Here is a 20,006-nt window from a genome sequence, read left to right as displayed (position 1 = left end):
CGTTAAATCAGACGCTTCTTGGGAGGCAACCCATGTGTTTTTCTTCTTAGTGTAGGATTTGTTTTTGACTAACTAGTTGCGAGATGTGTGTGGCAATGTTTGATGCAGTGCAGGAAAAAGCTGGAAAAATTTGACACAGTCTGTAGTTAGACCACTGACAGTGCTCCATTTTTCTGCGGTCAGTGGTGTCCATATCATGGAGGCGGAAATTGGCGGTGGACGCGGGATTGAAAAGTCCAAAATGAGACTTCTCTGAAGTTTCATTCGCTTCCCCGGTGCATTTTTCGCGGTGAGCGATTCCTTTCCGTGGCTACGTACCATTTTCCGTTCTCAGTGGTAGTCTCAATAAGGCAGCCCTTTTGTTCGTCAAAAGCGCGGACCGCGGTTCTTTTCCGCGGCCGCGCCAAGTAAATATTGTGGGTCCCGAGGTGTTTTCTATAAATATGAGATCATGAAGCCTTTTACTCTTTTCGATCTTTTCACTCTCAAGCTATAACTGCACTGTTCATCTAAGCCCTAATCTGCACAAACACACAATTAAGGTCCATTTTTCAACACTCATTATACATCTAGTAATTTCACTCCTTCATTATTCTTTAATTTTGTACTTGTTTATCTTTATTTGTTAGTTTTTACTTCATCTTCTTCTTTTCTTTTTAATTTAAACTTAGGGTTCTTTAATGTTGATTAAATTAGGCTTAAATAGTTAGGGTTGATTAATTAATAGCTAGTTGGGGTTAAGAGCGTTGATGATATTCGCTAATGGCAAGAAAAATAGAAACCCTAGGAACTGCTCAGTTGATTTTTTAATTCTGCAGTCGCGGTGGTATTTTCCGCGGTCAGCGTTCATGAGATAAAACTGGGTTTGGAAGTATTGATGACCGCGGTCAGCGATGACAACTTCCATTGACAGCGGCCCAACCTTAGTGGCCCCGCTGCATTTCTCGCGGTCAGCAGTGCGCAAGTTCAGAGAATAAATAAGATGGGTCCGTGATCGTGGTTGTTTTTCTGTGATCAGTGGTGCAACCTCCGTGGCTGCGCCCAGTTTTTCGCGCTTAGCGGTACCATAGAATCAGAGGATGGGTAGTCTGACCCCATACCTCCGCAACCGCGCAACATTTTCTGCGGTCAGCGGTACTTATTCTGCGGCCGCGCTTCTTTATCCGCTGTCATCGGTCTACAACTTTTTCAAGCACTGTCAACTATTCTTATGCTTTTCTTCACTGCTTCTTCTAGCACTATTACTAACAATTTTTTACTGATTATGTTTGCAGACAATGGTTAAATCTAGAGGTGGCGGTGAGAAACAAAAGAGGAAAGCAGAGTCCTCCCGGGGTAGGGGACGAGGACAAATTAAGTTAACCCCATCAATACAAAAATCAATTGGGGAAATGAGGAAAAACATAAGAGCTGCAAAAGAGCTGTATCCCACTCAGAGGGAAATGACTATGTCCCCTCTCGGGAGGCCTCGGAGGGTGACTCGGTGCCCACACATGTACCAGACTTTCCGGGGAGATTTAGATTGATAGACGTCCCTACCCCCAACATTTCCTACTGCTCATGTTTCTTCTGAGCCATCTGATGGCTCAGCGGAGAGTATTGACTCCTCAACTTCTGCCTCACCTACAGCTTCGTCACCTGGACATTATCCCATAGATGTAGATGCTGAGGTACCGGATGACAGGAGAGGGGGTGATATCTAGACCAGAGGTATGGAAAGGACAAGAAACCCGGAGGTGTGGCAACAGAGGTTTGTCTATGAGCTGGCATATCACAAATTCAGGAAGTGATGGCCTCAAAAGTCACTCATACATGAGCGTCAGTTCATAGAGTGGGATCTTCTGCCCCACAACCCCAATGTGCAGCAACACTTCAATGAAAGAGTGGGGTGGGAATACTTTACTAGCAAGGTGTCGGATGCTAATGAGCACCTAGTTAAGGAATTCTATGCCAATACCTCCACATCTAAAATGGCATATTTGTGACTAAGGTGCGGAACCTGAAGGTCAAGTTTGATGGGAAGACTCTGAATGATTATCTTAGATTCAATGACGAAGATGAGTCATTGTACTTAGAGAAAGTGGCTATGAATGAGGCAGCCCGCCCGTGGTTGGCATCACTACTAGCTCTCCCGGATACTACTCCAGCTTGGTTGGCAACGGGGATTCCTATCTACAGGAACACCCTGAACTTCGAGGCAAAAGGTTGGGAGACATTTGTGTGTAGCAAACCAGACCCCACTACTCACGATAGTGACATGCCGCTTTCCCGGGCGATTGTAGTGGCGGCTATCATGGCGGGATTCCCAATCAATATCAGGAATATCATGTCTAGGGTGATCACTAGAGTGGTCAATGAGGGTGATAGATCTTACCCCTTTCCGAACTTCCTCACCATGTACTTGGAAGATCAGGAGGTAGAGAAAGGGGATTATGATATCAAGGTGAAGCCCAAGAAGCCCTTATCATGGTACAGCCTTCAGGGTCCCCGTAACCCCGAATCCAAGGGCAAAGCTACTACTTCTACTGGCCAGTCTGAAGAGCCAGCAGTGGTAGTCACTACTTCACAGCCTCCCACTACCATATCGGATCCTGCCCCCGGACCATCTACTTCCATGCCTTCCTCATCAGCATATCCGTTGACTACTCATAGGTTGAACCAAATAATCTCCAGCATCAACAACTGGATGCATGCATTAACTTCTAAGCTGTATATACTATCTAGTTCAGTGGCAACCCTATTAGTTACCGCACAGCCCTAGGTGCCAGCTTTAGTGGAGGAGTCTCTCAAGGAGCTTTTGGACAACCAGAATAAGCTCCTGGACAACCAAAAGCTTATCATGGATGCCCTTGCAGTTCAATAAAAACAATTAAGGAGTTGAGAAAGCAGACAAAGAAACTGAAAAAGACTCGGGCCTCAAAGTAGTCGGTGAAGCAATTAAGGGGAGAGGTGGAGAAGATGAAGTCAGCTGGCGACTTACAATTGGAGCTCTTATTACAGGACCAGATTCCAACAACTCAGACAGAGCAGATACCAGAGCGGGAGACTGAGGTTGACCCCAGGAGGAGGATAATGATGCCTCAGGTTGATGATATGGAGATTGAGCTGGAGGATACTGAGGGGGGTGCCTTAGGCCAGCCATAGGACCCCGAGCCAGGTGATCCAGGGACACAACCACAGGACCCCATGCAGACAGAGGACCCATGTTTTTGTGATAAATAAGCCTTTGGTTTTCTTAATGCCATGGTTCTTTCCAAAGGTGGAGTTTGTGTGAACAGGGTGGCTCTTCCTAATGATGGATGGCATGACAACCTTCTTAAGGGTTTGAGTCTGTTTTCTTTTTGTTTATATGTAAATAGTAGCTAATGAACAATAGTACCTCAGGCAAAGCTTCACTTGGGCCTAACACATTTACCTTTGACCTTATGGTTAAAAACAAATTGGTGTGTATAGGATAGTGATAGTTGTGACCTTGAGACTCTTGTGTTGACTAAATAATCATCGATTGGTTTCTCGGAACCATTTGTGTTGCTTAAATCTTATCCAAGGTTATTGTGGGCCCTCGAATCTGTCTCTTTAGCAATCCTATCGCTTGAGTGGTGAGGTATTGATTTGCAAGTCCAATTCCCGTACCAATAGGTCTAGAACTTGCCCTAAATGTTTGTCTAGGCGAAATCTTAAGTGTAGCTCGACTTGAGAAGCGATTATAGGCTCTCCTTGATCCAAATTGAGACTTGAAAACATCCATAGCCCACAAAGAATGATATCCCTAGTTATCCCTATTGAGCCATAATCCTTATTCTTTCAATAACCATGATGCAAACCTTTATCTGTTTTGAAATGATCCTCTCTTGGCACCCGATCGTTCCTTAGCACAAGGCAAAACCATAAGTTTGGGGGGAGAGATGAGGAATACAAAAGTGATAAAAGGTACAAAATGAAGAAAAGTGAATGTAAAAAGAAAAAGAAAGAAAAGCCAAAAAGTCAAAAAGAAAATGAACAATGTAGAGGAAATGAAGGGATTCAATAAAAGCAAAGATGAAAGGCTTGGAAATATTATAAAGGATAAAAAGGATTGAAATGAACAAGAAAGAGTGACAGTGTGTCTCTCTAGCCCCTAAGGAAGAAGTAAATGACTCAAAGAGTCAAGGAAATGTGAGCCAAAATGAAGTGCTTAAGGAAAGATTGAAACCTTCATAGACCTATATATCCTACCCTGAACCAAAATCCTTCATTACATTCCCACAAAAGCCCTATATGATCTTGAGTTGAGTCAGCTTACATTAGTGGTGACTCACATAAGGGGTAAGCTTATGGTACCTAGAGCCGGACTTGTAACCTTCTTTTGAGAGAGATGAGTGTGTTTTACACAATCCTCGTTCTGAGTGATACAATCTAAAAGTGAGGTTTACTTATGGAGAGTTGAAGAGTATGAGTTTGGGTTCCACAATGACCAATGTAATAGAAAGAGTTTCCCTAATGAGTTGAGTCAACTCTTGATGTTTTTGTGTCGAACTAAAGCTATGGTGCTAAAAAGGTTGTGTATTGTTAATAATGCATTTGAGTTGAGGGTAATTATTAGTCCTAATTGATTCTTGATGGGGTTGCTTTAGGACAACTGAAATTTTCCTTTATCTTGAGGAGGTGGGAATTACTTTGTTTGCTTGAGGACAAGCAAAAGCTTAAGTTTGGGGGAGTTGATAACTAGGGATTCTAACCTATTTTATGCTCTTATTTGCTTAGGTTTTGGATTAAAAGTGCGTACAAGTATTCCCAAAAGCTAACTTATTGTGCTTGTTTGCTGTGTTTGGTCAAAACGAGACAAGAAAGTCAAAACCAGCACATAAAAGAGTGAAACCTACAGAAGTTCAAAGCTGAGTCAAAAGGGCACTGACAACGAAGAAACATATGTCGACGCGGAGGGTCAACCGCTGAGGCGGTCTTGATTACGCTCTAAGCGGTGGCAAGGTTCAGAGAGTTGTATTTTGGGCTTAACAAGTTACCGGTGCCCGGAGTGAAATTGCGCGGCAGAGGTGTCTCTGACGCGGCCGCGATCAAGTTGTCGCCCTCAGCGGAATAAAGAATCAAAGACCATTAGTTGGGAGCTTAAATTGAGAGGCCCGGTCCACGATCATATCCTGCGGCCGCGGTTGAAGGAGCGCCGAGGCGGTTGTTTTTCCGCTCCCAGCAGACTCAAGTTCAGAACCAACTCAGAAGAGAAGAACCGCGGTCCGCGCTTGCTTTTGCTAGGCCATGGTAGTTCAAGCGCTGAGTAGCCCATTTCTTGCTGCCAGCGGAACCTCCGTAGGGGCAATTTGTTCGAAAAATTTAGCTGTGCATAAATAGTTCTTTTTCAAATTTTTAGGTCATCTGTTATTTGTAGAGCACGCGAACAACCGTTTTTAGCCTTTTTGAGTAATTTTAGAACTTCTTTAGCAATTAATCTTAGATTTTAATCTTGTAATTACTTTCTATGGCTTATATTTCATCTCGATCTTTGATTTCTTCTTTGATTATGAGTAGCTAAACTCATTATCTAGGGTTGTGACCCAACCCTAGTGTGGGTATTTAATGGATCTTTAATTTTAGGGCTTAAATGTTTATGGGTTAGTGATATTTTGCTTGACTTATGCTTTAATTGTTGAATTAGTGGTTGCAAATACTGATTTGTGCCTTTGTGACTTAGTCTCTTATTGAGAAAGAGAGACTAAGTCTAGGAAATTCAGGCTAACAAGGAATTGGGGTGCATTCAATAGATTGGTAGCCTCAATTAAAGGGTTAAACCTAGAGATAATAATACCCGACTTGAGCCAATTTTGCTTGCATTGTGTAAACACCCAATTGGGCTTGAGAAAGACAACTAGGGCAAAGTCACTCAAACTACCGAGAGGTATAGAGTGAGTAACTATGTGCAATGGTTATATCATGATCCCAATCATAACAAGTTTGCCCTAAGTTTTAGATCATGTTAGATACCCACCTAGGTTTAAGTCACTTCCCTAGTGCCTTTATACCAATTGAGAAAACTTTACAAAAATATCACACTTAGCTTATTTTCATTCTTCATTAGTGATTAAAAGTAGAATAGTAACCAAAACAAAGCATGATTAGAAGTGTAATTAAGAACACCGCACATAGCTAGATTAGATAGAAACCCAATTCCAAACCAATATTAGCTCTCTGTGAATTCGATCCAGACCTTTCGGGTAAAAGCTGCATCAACCACTCTTGCCATTCTATAGTGGTATTGGGTTGGAGCCGATCAATAATCATAACTAGACATGTGTGTAAGTAAAACATAGGGATATTTACTTCTTTAAAGAAATCTACTACAACTTTATATACATTTTGATAATTATTGACTAGTACTTTTTTTTATTTATAAAAGGCATTATTTAACCCATCCGAGCCCGGTGTACTTTCTGGATTAATTGAAAAGATACTATTCTTTACGTCTTCCATTGCGGGAAATGATATGAGCATTTTACTGTTCACATATGTTACTTTAGTGCTTAAACAGTCCAATAGTGATTAATCTTCTTATACCTTCCTATGGTTAACTCATCTTATAAAAGTACTGAATTGCTACATCTGCAAATGCCATGGCTTTCTTTTCTCCAAATTTTATTTCCATCTTGTATTCTTTGGATTTTTAATCTTTTCCTCCTTCACATTATGATATTTTGGGAATATGCTGTATTTTTATCCCCTCCCCTCACCAATTTGACTTAGATTTCTGCCTGATCGGATAATCTTATAACTAAATATTGAAAATACTTCGTTTTAACTTTATTCAATTCTATTTTCTTTTCTGGTGAACAATCCAACACCAAGACTTATTCAAACCCTAATATTTGTTTCCCCAATTGTTTGGGTTCTTCATAGATATCTCCAAAAGTTTGCCTCGACCATACACTCAATCTGTTGCATACCCTTTTCAATTTTTGGTGTAAAACCCATAGTGGATTTCCGACAACTGCTTTCTGTTAGCTCTCTTTTACTACTGAGATAAGGTATTATGTTCCCCCAGAAATTCAAACATAAAAAATATAATGATCCATTAATATTTGATACCTTTAATGTCAAAAGCGCGGACCGCGTTTTTTTCCAAGGCCGCGCCAAGTAAATATTGTGGGTCCCGAGGTGTTTTCTATAAATATGAGATCATGAAGCCTTTTACACTTTTCGATCTTTTCACTCTCAAGCTATAATTGCACTGTTCATCTAAGCCCTATAATCTGCACAAACACACAATTAAGGTCCATTTTTCATCACTAATTATACATCTAGTAATTTCACTCCTTCATTATTCTTTAATTTTGTACTTGTTTCTCTTTATTTGTTAGTTTTTACTTCATCTTCTTCTTTTCTTTTTAATATAAACTTAGGGTTCTTTAATGTTGATTAAATTAGGCTTAAATAGTTAGGGTTGATTAATTAAAAGCTTGGGGGGTTAAGAGCGTAGATGATATCCGCTAATGGCAAGAAAAATAGAAACCCTAGGAATTGCTCAGTTGATTTTTTAATTCTGCAGTCGCGGTGGTATTTTCCGCGGTCAACGTTCATGAGATAAAACTGGGTTTGGAAGTATTGATGACCGCGGTCATCGGTGACAGCTTCCACTGACAGCGGCCCAACCTCAATGGCCCCGCTGCATTTCTCGCGGTCAGCGGTGCGCAAGTTTAGAGAAGTAAATAAGATGGGTCCGTGATCATGGTTGTTTTTATGCGATCAATGGTGCAACCTCCGTGGCCGCGCGCAGTTTTTCGCGCTTAGCTGTACCATAGAATTAAAGGGTGGGTAGTCTGATCCCCATACCTCCGCAGCCGCGCAACATTTTCTGCGGTCAGCGGTACTTATTCCGCGGCCGCGCTTCTTTATCCGCTGTCATCGGTCTACAACTTTTTCAAGCACTGTCAACTATTCTTATGCTTTTCTTCACTGCTTCTTCTAGCACTATTACTAACAATTTTTTACTGATTATGTTTGAAGACAATGGTTAAATCAAGAGGTGGCGGTGAGAAACAAAAGAGGAAAGCAGAGTCCTCCCAGGGTAGGGGACGAGGAAAAATTAAGTTAACCCCATCAATACAAAAATCAATTGGGAAAATGAGGAAAAACATTAGAGCTGCAAATATAGCTGCATCCCACTTAGAGGGAAGTGACTATGTCCCCTCCCGGGAGGCCTCGGAGGGTGACTCGGTGCCCACACATGTACCAGACTTTTCGGGGAGATTTAGATTGACAGACGTCCCTACCCCCCAGCATTTCCTATTGCTCATGTTTCTTCTGAGCCATCTGATGGCTCAGCGGAGAGTATTGACTCCTCAACTTCTGCCTCACCTACAGCTTCGTCACCTGGATATTATCCCATAGATGTAGATGCTGAGGTACCGGATGACAGGAGAGAGGGTGATACCTAGACCAGACGTATGGAAAGGACAAGAAACCCGGAGGTGTGGCAATAGAGGTTTGTCTGTGAGCTGGCATATCACAAATTCAGGAAGTCGTGGCCTCAAAAGTCACTCATACATGAGCGTCAGTTCATAGAGCGGGATCTTCTGCCCCACAACCCCAATGTGCAGCAACACTTCAATGAAAGAGTGGGGTGGGAATACTTCACTAGCAAGGTGTCGGATGCTAATGAGCACCTATTTAAGGAATTCTATGCTAATACCTCCAAATCTAAAATGCCACATTTGTGACTAAGGTGCGGAACCTGAAGGTCAAGTTTGATGGGCAGACTATGAATGATTATCTTAGATTCAATGACGAAGATGAGTCATTGTACTTAGAGAAAGTGGCTATGAATGAGGCAGCCCGCCCGTGGTTGGCATCACTACTAGCTCTCCCGGATACTACTCCAGCTTGGTTGGCAACGGGGATTCCTATCTACAGGAATACCCTGAACTTCGAGGCAAAAGGTTGGGAGACATTTGTGTGTAGCAAACCAGACCCCACTACTCACGATAGTGACATGCCGCTTTCCCGGGCGATTGTAGTGGCGGCTATCATGGCGGGATTCCCAATCAATATCAGGAATATCATGTCTAGGGTGATCACTAGAGTGGTCAATGAGGGTGATAGATCTTACCCCTTTCCGAACTTCCTCACCATGTACTTGGAAGATCAGGAGGTAGAGAAAGGGGATTATGATATCAAGGTGAAGCCCAAGAAGCCCTTCTCATGGTACAGCCTTCAGGGTCCCCGTAACCCCAAATCCAAGGGCAAAGCTACTACTTCTACTAGCCAGTCTGAAGAGCCAGCAGTGGTAGTCACTACTTCACAGCCTCCCACTACCATATCGGATCCTGCCCCCGGACCATCTACTTCCATGCCTTCCTCATCAGCATATCCATTGACTGCTCATAGGTTGAACCAAATAATCTCCAGCATCAACAACTGGATGCAGGCATTAACTTTTAAGCTGTATATACTATCTAGTTCAGTGGCAGCCCTGTTAGTTACCGCACAGCCCTAGGTGCCAGCTTTAGTGAAGGAGTCTCTCAAGAAGCTTCTGGACAACCAGAAGAAGCTCCTGGACAACCAAAAGCTTATCATGGATGCCCTTGCAGTTCAATAAAAATAATTAAGGAGTTGAGCAAGCAGACAAAGAAGCTGAAAAAGACTCGGGCCTCAAAGTAGTCGGTGAAGCAATTAAGGGGAGAGGTGGAGAAGATGAAGTCAGCTGGCGACTTACCATTGGTGCTCTTATTACAGGACCAGATTCCAACAACTCAGACAGAGCAGATACCAGAGCGGTAGACTGAGGGAGACCCCAAGAGGAGGATAATGATGCCCCAGGTTGATGATATGGAGATTGAGCTGGAGGATCCTGAGGGGGTGCCTCAGGCCAGCCATAGGACCCCGAGCCAAGTGATCCAGGGACACAACCACAGGACCCCATGCAGACAGAGGACCCATGGGAGTTTTCTTTACTCTCAAACCCCTTTTTGATCTTATTTTTGGTTATTTAGCATTGCTGACATTGCTAGCTTTCATTTGAGGGGGTGGTCTTATTTTTCGCATTTTACTTCATAACTTCTTTTGCAATTTTCCTTAACAACATAGCTTCTTATTTTATTTAGTAGCTTCTTTTTCGGTTAGCTTCTTATTTTACAAGTTTTTGTGATAAATAAACCTTTGGTTTTCTTAATGTCACGGTTCTTTCCAAAGGTGGAGTTTGTGTGAACAGGGTGGCTCTTCCTGATGATGGATGACATGACAACCTTCTTAAGGGTTTGAGTATGTTTTCTTTTTCTTTTTATGTAAATAGTAGCTAATGAACAATAGTACCTCAGGCAAAGCTTCACTTGGGCCTAACACATTTACCTTTGACCTTATGGTTAAAAACAAATTGGTGTGTATAGGATAATGATAGTTATGACCTTGAGACTCTTGTGTTGACTAAACAATCATCGATTGGTTTCTCGGAACCATTTGCATTGCTTAAATCTTAACCAAGGTTATTGTGGGCCCTCGAATCTGTCTCTTTAGCAATCCTATCGCTTGAGTGGTGAGGTATTGATTTTCAAGTCCAAGTCCCGTACCAATAGGTCTAGAACTTGCCCTAAATGTTTGTCTAGGCGAAATCCTAAGTGTAGCTCGACTTGAGAAGCGATTATAGGCTCTCCTTGATCCAAATTGAGACTTGAAAACATCCATAGCCCACAAAGAATGATATCCCTAGTCAACCCTATTGAGCCATAACCCTTATTCTTTCAATAACCATGATACAAGACTTTATCTGTTTTGAAACGATCCTCTCTTGGCACCCGATCGTTCCTTAGCACAAGGCAAACCATAAGTTTGGGGGGAGAGATGAGGAATACAAAAGTGATAAAAGGTACAAAATGAAGAAAAGTGAATGTAAAAAGAAAAAGAAAGAAAAGCCAAAAAGTCAAAAAGAAAATGAACAATGTAGAGGAAATGAAGGGATTCAATAAAAGCAAAGATGAAAGGCTTGGAAATATTATAAAGGATAAAAAGGATTGAAATGAACAAGAAAGAGTGACAGTGTGTCTCTCTAGCCCCTAAGGAAGAAGTAAATGACTCAAAGAGTCAAGGAAATGTGAGCCAAAATGAAGTGCTTAAGGAAAGATTGAAACCTTCATAGACCTATATATCCTACCCTGAACCAAAATCCTTCATTACATTCCCACAAAAGCCCTATATGATCTTGAGTTGAGTCAGCTTACATTAGTGGTGACTCACATAAGGGGCAAGCTTATGGTACCTAGAGACGGACTTGTAACCTTCTTTTGAGAGAGATGAGTGTGTTTTCCACAATCCTCATTCTGAGTGATACAATCTAAAAGTGAGGTTTACTTATGGAGAGTTGAGGAGTATGAGTTTGGGTTCCACAATGACCAATGTAATAGAAAGAGTTTCCCTAATGAATTGAGTCAACTCTTGATGCTTTTGTGTCGAACTAAAGCTATGGTGCTAAAAAGGTTGTGTATTGTTAATAATGCATTTGAGTTGAGGGTAATTATTAGTCCTAATTGATTCTTGATGGGGTTGCTTTAGGACAACTGAAATTTTCCTTTATCTTGAGGAGGTGGGAATTACTTTGTTTGCTTGAGGACAAGCAAAAGCTTAAGTTTGGGGGAGTTAATAACTAGGGATTCTAACCTATTTTATGCTCTTATTTGCTTAGGTTTTGGATTAAAAGTGCGTACAAGTATTCCCAAAAGCTAACTTATTGTGCTTGTTTGCTGTGTTTGGTCAAAACGAGACAAGAAAGTCAAAACCAGCACATAAAAGAGTGAAACTTACACAAGTTCAAAGCTGAGTCAAAAGGGCACTAACAACGAAGAAACATATGTGGACGCGGAGGGTCCACCGCTGAGGTGGTCTTGATTACGCTCTAAGCGGTGGCAAGGTTCAGAGAGTTGTATTTTGGGCTTAACAAGTTACCGGTGCCCGCAGTGAAATTTCACGTCAGCGGTGTCTCTGACGCGGCCGCGATCAAGTTGTCGCCCTTAGGGGAATAAAGAATCAGAGACCATTAGTTGGGAGCTTAAATTGAAAGGCCCGGTCCACGATCATATCCTGCGGCTGCGGTTGAAGGCGCGCCGAGGTGGTTGTTTTTCCGCTCCCAGCGGACTCAAGTTCAGGACCAACTCAGAAGAGAAGAACCGCGGTTCGCGCTTGATTTTGCTAGGCCGCGGTAGTTCAAGCACTGAGTAGCCCATTTCTTGCTGCCAGCGGAACCTCCGTAGGGGCAATTTTTTTCGAAAAATTTAGCTGTGCATAAATAGTTCTTTATCAAAATTTTAGGTCATCTGTTATTTGTAGAGCACGCGAACAATCGTTTTTAGCCTTTTTGAGTAATTTTAGAACTTCTTTAGCAATTAATCTTAGATTTTAATCTTGTAATTACTTTCTATGGCTTATATTTCATCTCGATCTTTGATTTCTTCTTTGATTATGAGTAGCTAAACTCATTATCTAGGGTTGTGACCCAACCCTAGTGTGGGTATTTAATGGATCTTTAATTTTAGGGCTTAAATGTTTATGGGTTAGTGATATTTTGCTTGACTTATGCTTTAATTGTTGAATTAGTGGTTGCAAATACTGATTTGTGCTTTTGTGACTTAGTCTCTTGTTGAGAAAGAGAGACTAAGTCTAGTAAATTCAGGCTAACAAGGAATTGGGGTGCATTCAATAGATTGGTAGCCTCAATTAAAGGGTTAAACCTAGAGATAATAATACCCGACTTGAGCCAATTTTGCTTGCATTGTGTAAACACCCAATTGGGCTTGAGAAAGACAACTAGGGCAAAGTCACTCAAACTACCGAGAGGTATAGAGTGAGTAACTATGTGCAATGGTTATATCATGATCCCAATCATAACAAGTTTGCCCTAAGTTTTAGATCATGTTAGATACCCACCTAGGTTTAAGTCACTTCCCTAGTGCCTTTATACCAATTGAGAAAACTTTACAAAAATATCACACTTAGCTTATTTTCATTCTTCATTAGTGATTAAAAGTAGAATAGTAACCAAAACAAAGCATGATTAGAAGTGTAATTAAGAACACCGCACATAGCTAGATTAGATAGAAACCCAATTACAAACCAATATTAGCTCTCTGTGAATTCGATCCAGACCTTTCGGGTAAAAGCTGCATCAACCACTCTTGCTATTCTACAGTGGTAAAGGGTTGAAGCCGATCAATAATCATAACTAGACATGTGTGTAGGTAAAACATAGGGATATTTACTTCTTTAAAGAAATCTACTACAACTTTATATACATTTTGATAATTATTGACTAGTACTTTTTTTTATTTATAAAAGGCATTATTTAACCCATCCGAACCCGGTGTACTTTCTGGATTAATTGAAAAGATACTATTCTTTACCTCTTCCATTGCGGGCAATGATATGAGCATTTTACTGTTCACATATGTTACTTTAGTGCTTAAACAGTCCAATAGTGATTAATCTTCTTATACCTTCCTGTGGCTAACTCATCTTATGAAAGTACTGAATTGCTACATCTGCAAATGCCATGGTTTTCTTTTCTCCAAATTTTATTTCCATCTTGTATTCTTTGGATTTTTAATCTTTTCCTCCTTCACATTGTGATATTTTGGGAATATGCTGTATTTTTATCCCCTCCCCCCACCAATTTGACTTAGATTTCTGCCTGATCGGATAATCTTATAACTAAATATTGAAAATACTTCGTTTTAACTTTATTCAATTCTATTTTCTTTTCTGGTGAACAATCCAACACCAAGACTTTTTCAAACCCTAATATTTGTTTCCCCAATTATTTGGGTTCTTCATAGATATCTCCAAAAGTTTGGCTCGACCATTCACTCAATATGTTGCATACCCTTTTCAATTTTTGGTGTAAAACCCATAATGGATTTCTGACAACTGCTTTCTGTTAGCTCTCTTTTACCACTGAGATAAGGTATTATGTTCCCCCAGACATTCAAACATAAAAAATATAATGATCCATTAATATTTGATACCTTTAATGTCAAAAGCACGGACCGCAGTTCTTTTCCGCGGCCGCGCCAAGTAAATATTGTGGGTCCCGAGGTGTTTTCTATAAATATGAGATCATGAAGCATTTTACTCTTTTCGATCTTTTCACTCTCAAGCTATAATTGCACTGTTCATCTAAGCCCTAATCTGCACAAACACACAATTAAGGTCCATTTTTCATCACTCATTACACATCTAGTAATTTCACTCCTTCATTATTCTTTAATTTTGTACTTGTTTCTCTTTATTTGTTAGTTTTTACTTCATCTTCTTATTTTCTTTTTAATTTAAACTTAGGGTTCTTTAATGTTGATTAAATTAGGCTTAAATAGTTAGGGTTGATTAATTAATAGCTAGTTGGGGTTAAGAGCGTAGATGATATCCGCTAATGGCAAGATAAATAGAAACCCTAGGAATCGCTCAGTTGATTTTTTAATTCTGCAGTCGCGGTGGTATTTTCAAAGGTCAGCGTTCATGAGATAAAACTGGGTTTGGAAGTATTGATGACCACGGTCAGCGGTAACAACTTCCACTGACAGCGGCCCAACCTCAGTGGTCCCGCTGCATTTCTCGCGGTCAGCGGTGCGCAAGTTCAAAGAAGTAAATAAGATGGGTCCGTGATCGTGGTTGTTTTTCTGCGATCAGTGGTGCAACCTACGTGGTCGCGCCCAATTTTTCGCGCTTAGCGGTACCATAGAATCAGAGGGTGGGTAGTCTAATCCCCATACCTCCACAGCCGTGCAATATTTTCTGCGGTCAGCGGTACTTATTCCGCGGCCGCGCTTCTTTATCCGCTGTCATCGGTCTATAACTTTTTCAAGCACTGTCAACTATTCTTATGCTTTTCTTCACTGCTTCTTCTAGCACTATTACTAACAATTTTTTACAGATAATGTTTGGAGACAATGGTTAAATCTAGAGGTGGCGGTGAGAAACAAAAGAGGAGAGCAGAGTCCTCCCGGGGTAGGGGACGAGGACAAATTAAGTTAACCCCATCAATACAAAAATCAATCGGGCAAATGAGGAAAAACATTAGAGCTGCAAATAGAGTTGCATCCCACTCAGAGGGAAGTGACTATGTCCCTTCCTGGGAGGCCTCGGAGGGTGACTCGGTGCCCACACATGTACCTGACTTTCCGGGGAGATTTAGATTGATAGACGTCCCTACCCCCCAGCATTTCCTATTGCTCATGTTTCTTCTGAGTCATTTGGTGGCTCAGCGGAGAGTATTACCTCCTGAACTTCTGCCTCACCTACAGCTTCCTCACCTGGACATTATCCCATAGATGTAGATGCTGAGGTACCGGATGACAGGAGAGGGGGTTCCCATTAGCGGTATGGAAAGGACAAGAAACCCAGAGGTGTGGCAACAGAGGTTTGTCTGTGAGCTGGCATATCACAAATTCAGGAAGTGGTGGCCTCAAAAGTCACTCATACATGAGCGGTAGTTCATGGAGCGGGATCTTCTGCCCCACAACCCCAATGTGAAGCAACACTTCAATGAAAGAGTGGGGTGGGAATACTTCACTATCAAGGTGTCGGATGCTAATGAGCACCTAGTTAAGGAATTCTATGCCAATACCTCCACATCTAAAATGGCATATTTGTGACTAAGGTGCGGAACCTGAAGGTCAAGTTTGATGGGAAGACTCTGAATGATTATCTTAGATTCAATGACGAAGATGAGTCATTGTACTTAGAGAAAGTGGCTATGAATGAGGCAGCCTGCACGTGGTTGGCATCACTACTAGCTCTCCCGGATACTACTCCAGCTTGGTTGGCAATGGGGATTCCTATCTACAGGAACACCCTGAACTTCGAGGCAAAAGGTTGGGAGACATTTGTGTGTAGCAAACCAGACCCCACTACTCACGATAATGACATGCCGCTTTCCCGGGCAATTCTAGTGGTGGCTATCATGGCGGGATTCCTAATCAATATCAGGAATATCATGTCTAGGGTGATCACTAGAGTGGTCAATGAGAGTGATAGATCTTACCCCTTTCCGAACTTCCTCACCATGTACTTGGAAGATCAGGAGGTAGAGAAAGGGGATTATGATATCAAGGTGAAGCCCAAGAAGCCCTTCTCATGGTACAGCCTTCAGGGTCCCCGTAACCCCAAATCCAAGGGAAAAGCTACTACTTCTACTGGCCAGTCTGAAGAGCCAGCAGTGGTAGTCACTACTTCACAGCCTCCCACTACCATATCGGATCCTGCCCCCGGACCATCTACTTCCATGCCTTCCTCATCAGCATAGCCATTGACTGCTCATATGTTGAACCAAATAATCTCCAGCATCAATAACTGGATGCAGGCATTAACTTCTAAGCTGTATATACTATCTAGTTCAGTGGCAGCCCTGTTAGTTACCGTACAGCCCTAGGTGCCAGCTTTAGTGGAGGAGTCTCTCAAGGAGCTTCTGGACAACCAGAAGAAGCTCCTGGACAACCAAAAGCTTATCATGGATGCCCTTGCAGTTCAATAAAAATAATTAAGGAGTTAAGCAAGCAGACAAAGAAGCTGAAAAAGACTCGAGCCTCAAAGTAGTCGGTGAAGCAATTAAGGGGAGAGGTGGAGAAGATGAAGTCAGCTGGCGAGTTACCATTGGAGCTCTTATTACAGGACCAGATTCCAACAACTCAGACAGAGCAGATACCAGAGCAGGAGATTGAGGGAAACCCCAGGAGGAGGATAATGATGCCCCAGGTTGATGATATGGAGATTGAGCTGGAGGATCCTGAGGGGGGTGCCTTAGGCCAGCCATAGGACCCCGAGCCAGGTGATCCAGGGACACAACCACAGGACCCCATGCAGACAGAGGACCCATGGGAGTTTTTTTTACTCTCAAACCCCCTTTTGATCTTATTTTTGGTTATTTAGCATTGCTGACAATGCTAGCTTTCATTTGAGGGGGTGATCCTTTTTTGATGATTCGATAGTTGGGTTGTAATGATGATACTATTTTTCTTTATGCTTATTTTTCACTATTGGCATGTATATAACTTTACCATTTTTTTTACTTTTTGTTATTTTTCAATTTCATTATATATATAAAGTTACTATTCCATGTATATATTTATTCCCTCTTATTTTGGTCCTATTTTGATGATTCCACGTTTGAGTGAAGATAAAAGACCGGTTTCCTCAGAGAAGGAAACGTTTGAGTTAATTGCAAAGGAACCAGTTAAAGTTTTAGCCCTAGATAAAGGCTATGAAAACCTTGACCTAGCAGATCTAATTCGTCCCTGTTACACAGACAGAAACTATGTTGATACTTGTGATCCCCTAAAAACAAGGAGATACTACGAATTAATTCTTATAGATACTAAGTCTGTTACTTTTGAACACACTCTCTATGATGAAAGAGATCCTACTAGTATTAGGATTTCAAAAATGACCATCAACAAAATCTTAAGCCCATTTGAATGGAATATGGATCATTTTCACACACCTATAGCTTTATCAATCCAGTATAGGCCCCAAACCTATAATTACAGAGATTACATAGATGCCTGGTTTAACTTTCTCTACTTACGACCAAAGACCCATACTTGGTTCGTTAAATACAGTGAGCAAGCCCAGAAATCTATATTACCCAGGTGGTTCTACGACTGGTGGAAAATCTTTGGAGGAACAGAGCAAACAATGCCTCGTAGCTTCCACAAGTACTATGAGAGATTCCTAATAGAACACGAAATCTCTACCCTTCCTGACCACATAAAACTATGCAAATATTATTTTGCGAAACGAATCTCTTTTATAATTAATTGGTCATTCGAAGTAGAACAGATTGACAAAGTCAAATATTTGGTAAAAATACCCAAAATCAAAGGATGGATTCCAGAAGTTAAAGAAACTAAGAAATCCAGACCAGCTCAGACAAACTCAACAACGGAATCAGGTAACTCAAAAAATGAGTTAAAAAAGAAACTACTCAGCATGCTTGCAAACATAGAATCAACGGATCCAACTCAAATACAGGCAATGCTAGATACAATCTCAAATTCATCCTCTGCAGAAAGAAGACAAAACGGAGACATGGAAGACTTAGACGGGAAGATAGCCCAAATCTTTACAAATGATTATTAACAAATGGTATACTAAAAATAAAGGTACAATAGAAGCCACTATTCCGCCTTTAGATGAAATAGTAATACCAGTTCAAAGTGAGGTCATAACAGCTTCCCCCTTCAAAAGAGAAAGCATTCACCTCGATAAAGAACCAATAAATAAAGATTTGAACAAAATAATTGTTCAAAATAACTACACGAACAATCTTTTACATGTTGTAGCTAATCAATTAAAAGACACTAACAGATTAGGGATCCCAACAAAATCAACAGTAGCACCTACTATAGAAACACATCCTACTATCAAAATCCCTGAATTTTCAAAAGAAAAGTTCCCGCAATTAAAAGATAAATTTGATTTTACAAATGAACTTCTAGAAAAAAATAGAAGAACAACTTAAAACAAAACTGAGTGTATCAAAAATCCATACAGAACAAACTAGTAATAGTATAGATAAGACTATAGAACTTCATAAATTACAAAACCAGTTAACTTCATTAAATAAAACATATGAAACAATACTAAAGGATGAATCCATCCCGGATAGAGAAGCAAAATTAAAAATAATAGAGAAAGCTTCTAACGAATGCCCAAACTCTATTAATAAGATAAAACCTCTAGTAACATTAAAGACTATCTCTGCTAATACTCTTGAGGTAAGTAGAATAATGGGAAATCCTCGACATCCTAATAAGAAAAATTATTATGGAAGACCAACATTCCCAGATGTTCAATTTGAAGAAGACGTCTATCTATCCTACTCCAGTCATGACGGAACTGGAATTTCTGAATGGAATATTGATGGCCTAGCAGAAGGCCAAATCTACAAAAAACTCCACGAAATAGGAATTGCGGTAACAACCTATAAAATGAAAAATGCGTCAGATAAACACGCTGCAACCTTAGTAGTATCAGGTTTTACCGGTACATTAAAAAATTGGTGGGATAATTACCTTTCAAAAGACGACAGAAATCAAATTCTTAATGCTACGACCATAGCAACTATAGTAAAAATTGAAAATAATAATCAAACAACTGAACAAGTAGCCAAAAAAGATGCCACAACAACCTTAATCTACTGTATAGACAAACATTTTATTGGTGAACCAAAACTATTCCAAGATAGAAGTCTTGAACTTCTTAATAATCTTAGCTGCCCAAAATTAACAGATTTTAGGTGGTATAAAGATATGTTTATAGAAAAAGTAATGGTCAGAGAAGACTGTAATAAACCTTTCTGGAAAGAAAGATTCATTAGTGGATTACCCAGGCTGTTTGCCGAAAAGGTAAGAAATAAAATTAAAGATAGATTTAGTGGCTCAATTCCATATGATAATCTAACGTATGAAGATTTAATAAGCTTTATAAATGTTACAGGTTTAGAACTATGTACAGACCTAAAGCTAAAAAGCCTTATTAAAAAAGACAGGCTACAATCCAAAGCTGAACTTGGTAGTTTTTGCCAAGACTTCGGTTACAAAACAATTGCAGCTCCTTCAAAAAAAGCATCAAAGAAATACAAACATAAAATTTCTGATAAACCTAGAAGACGCCATAAGCGTAAAGAAAAGAAAGAAGGCGAAACTTCTAAAAGGAAAAGGTTTAAGAGGAAGAAAAATTATGGAGATAAATGCTGGTCATGTGGAAAAACCGGGCATAGAGCCAGTGACTGTAAGGTCACGAAAAAGAAAAGGAATAAACTTAATTCTTTAGAAATTGACGAAAATACTAAAGAAAAACTTTATGCTATTCTAGGAGATAATGATAATAGTTCATCGTCTTCATCATCCTCATCCATTGATAGTTATTCGGATAGTGACAATGAACTTATCAATGTCGCATATGATTCAGACAGTAATAGCTCAATAGAAGACAACTGTAACTGTACTGGCGCAATTTGCGTGTGTAGCCAAAACTCACTTAGA

Source organism: Nicotiana tabacum, chromosome 1 (genome assembly GCF_000715075.1).
Source record: "Nicotiana tabacum cultivar K326 chromosome 1, ASM71507v2, whole genome shotgun sequence".
NCBI lineage: Eukaryota > Viridiplantae > Streptophyta > Magnoliopsida > Solanales > Solanaceae > Nicotiana > Nicotiana tabacum.
Note: the sequence above shows the minus strand (reverse complement) of the source record.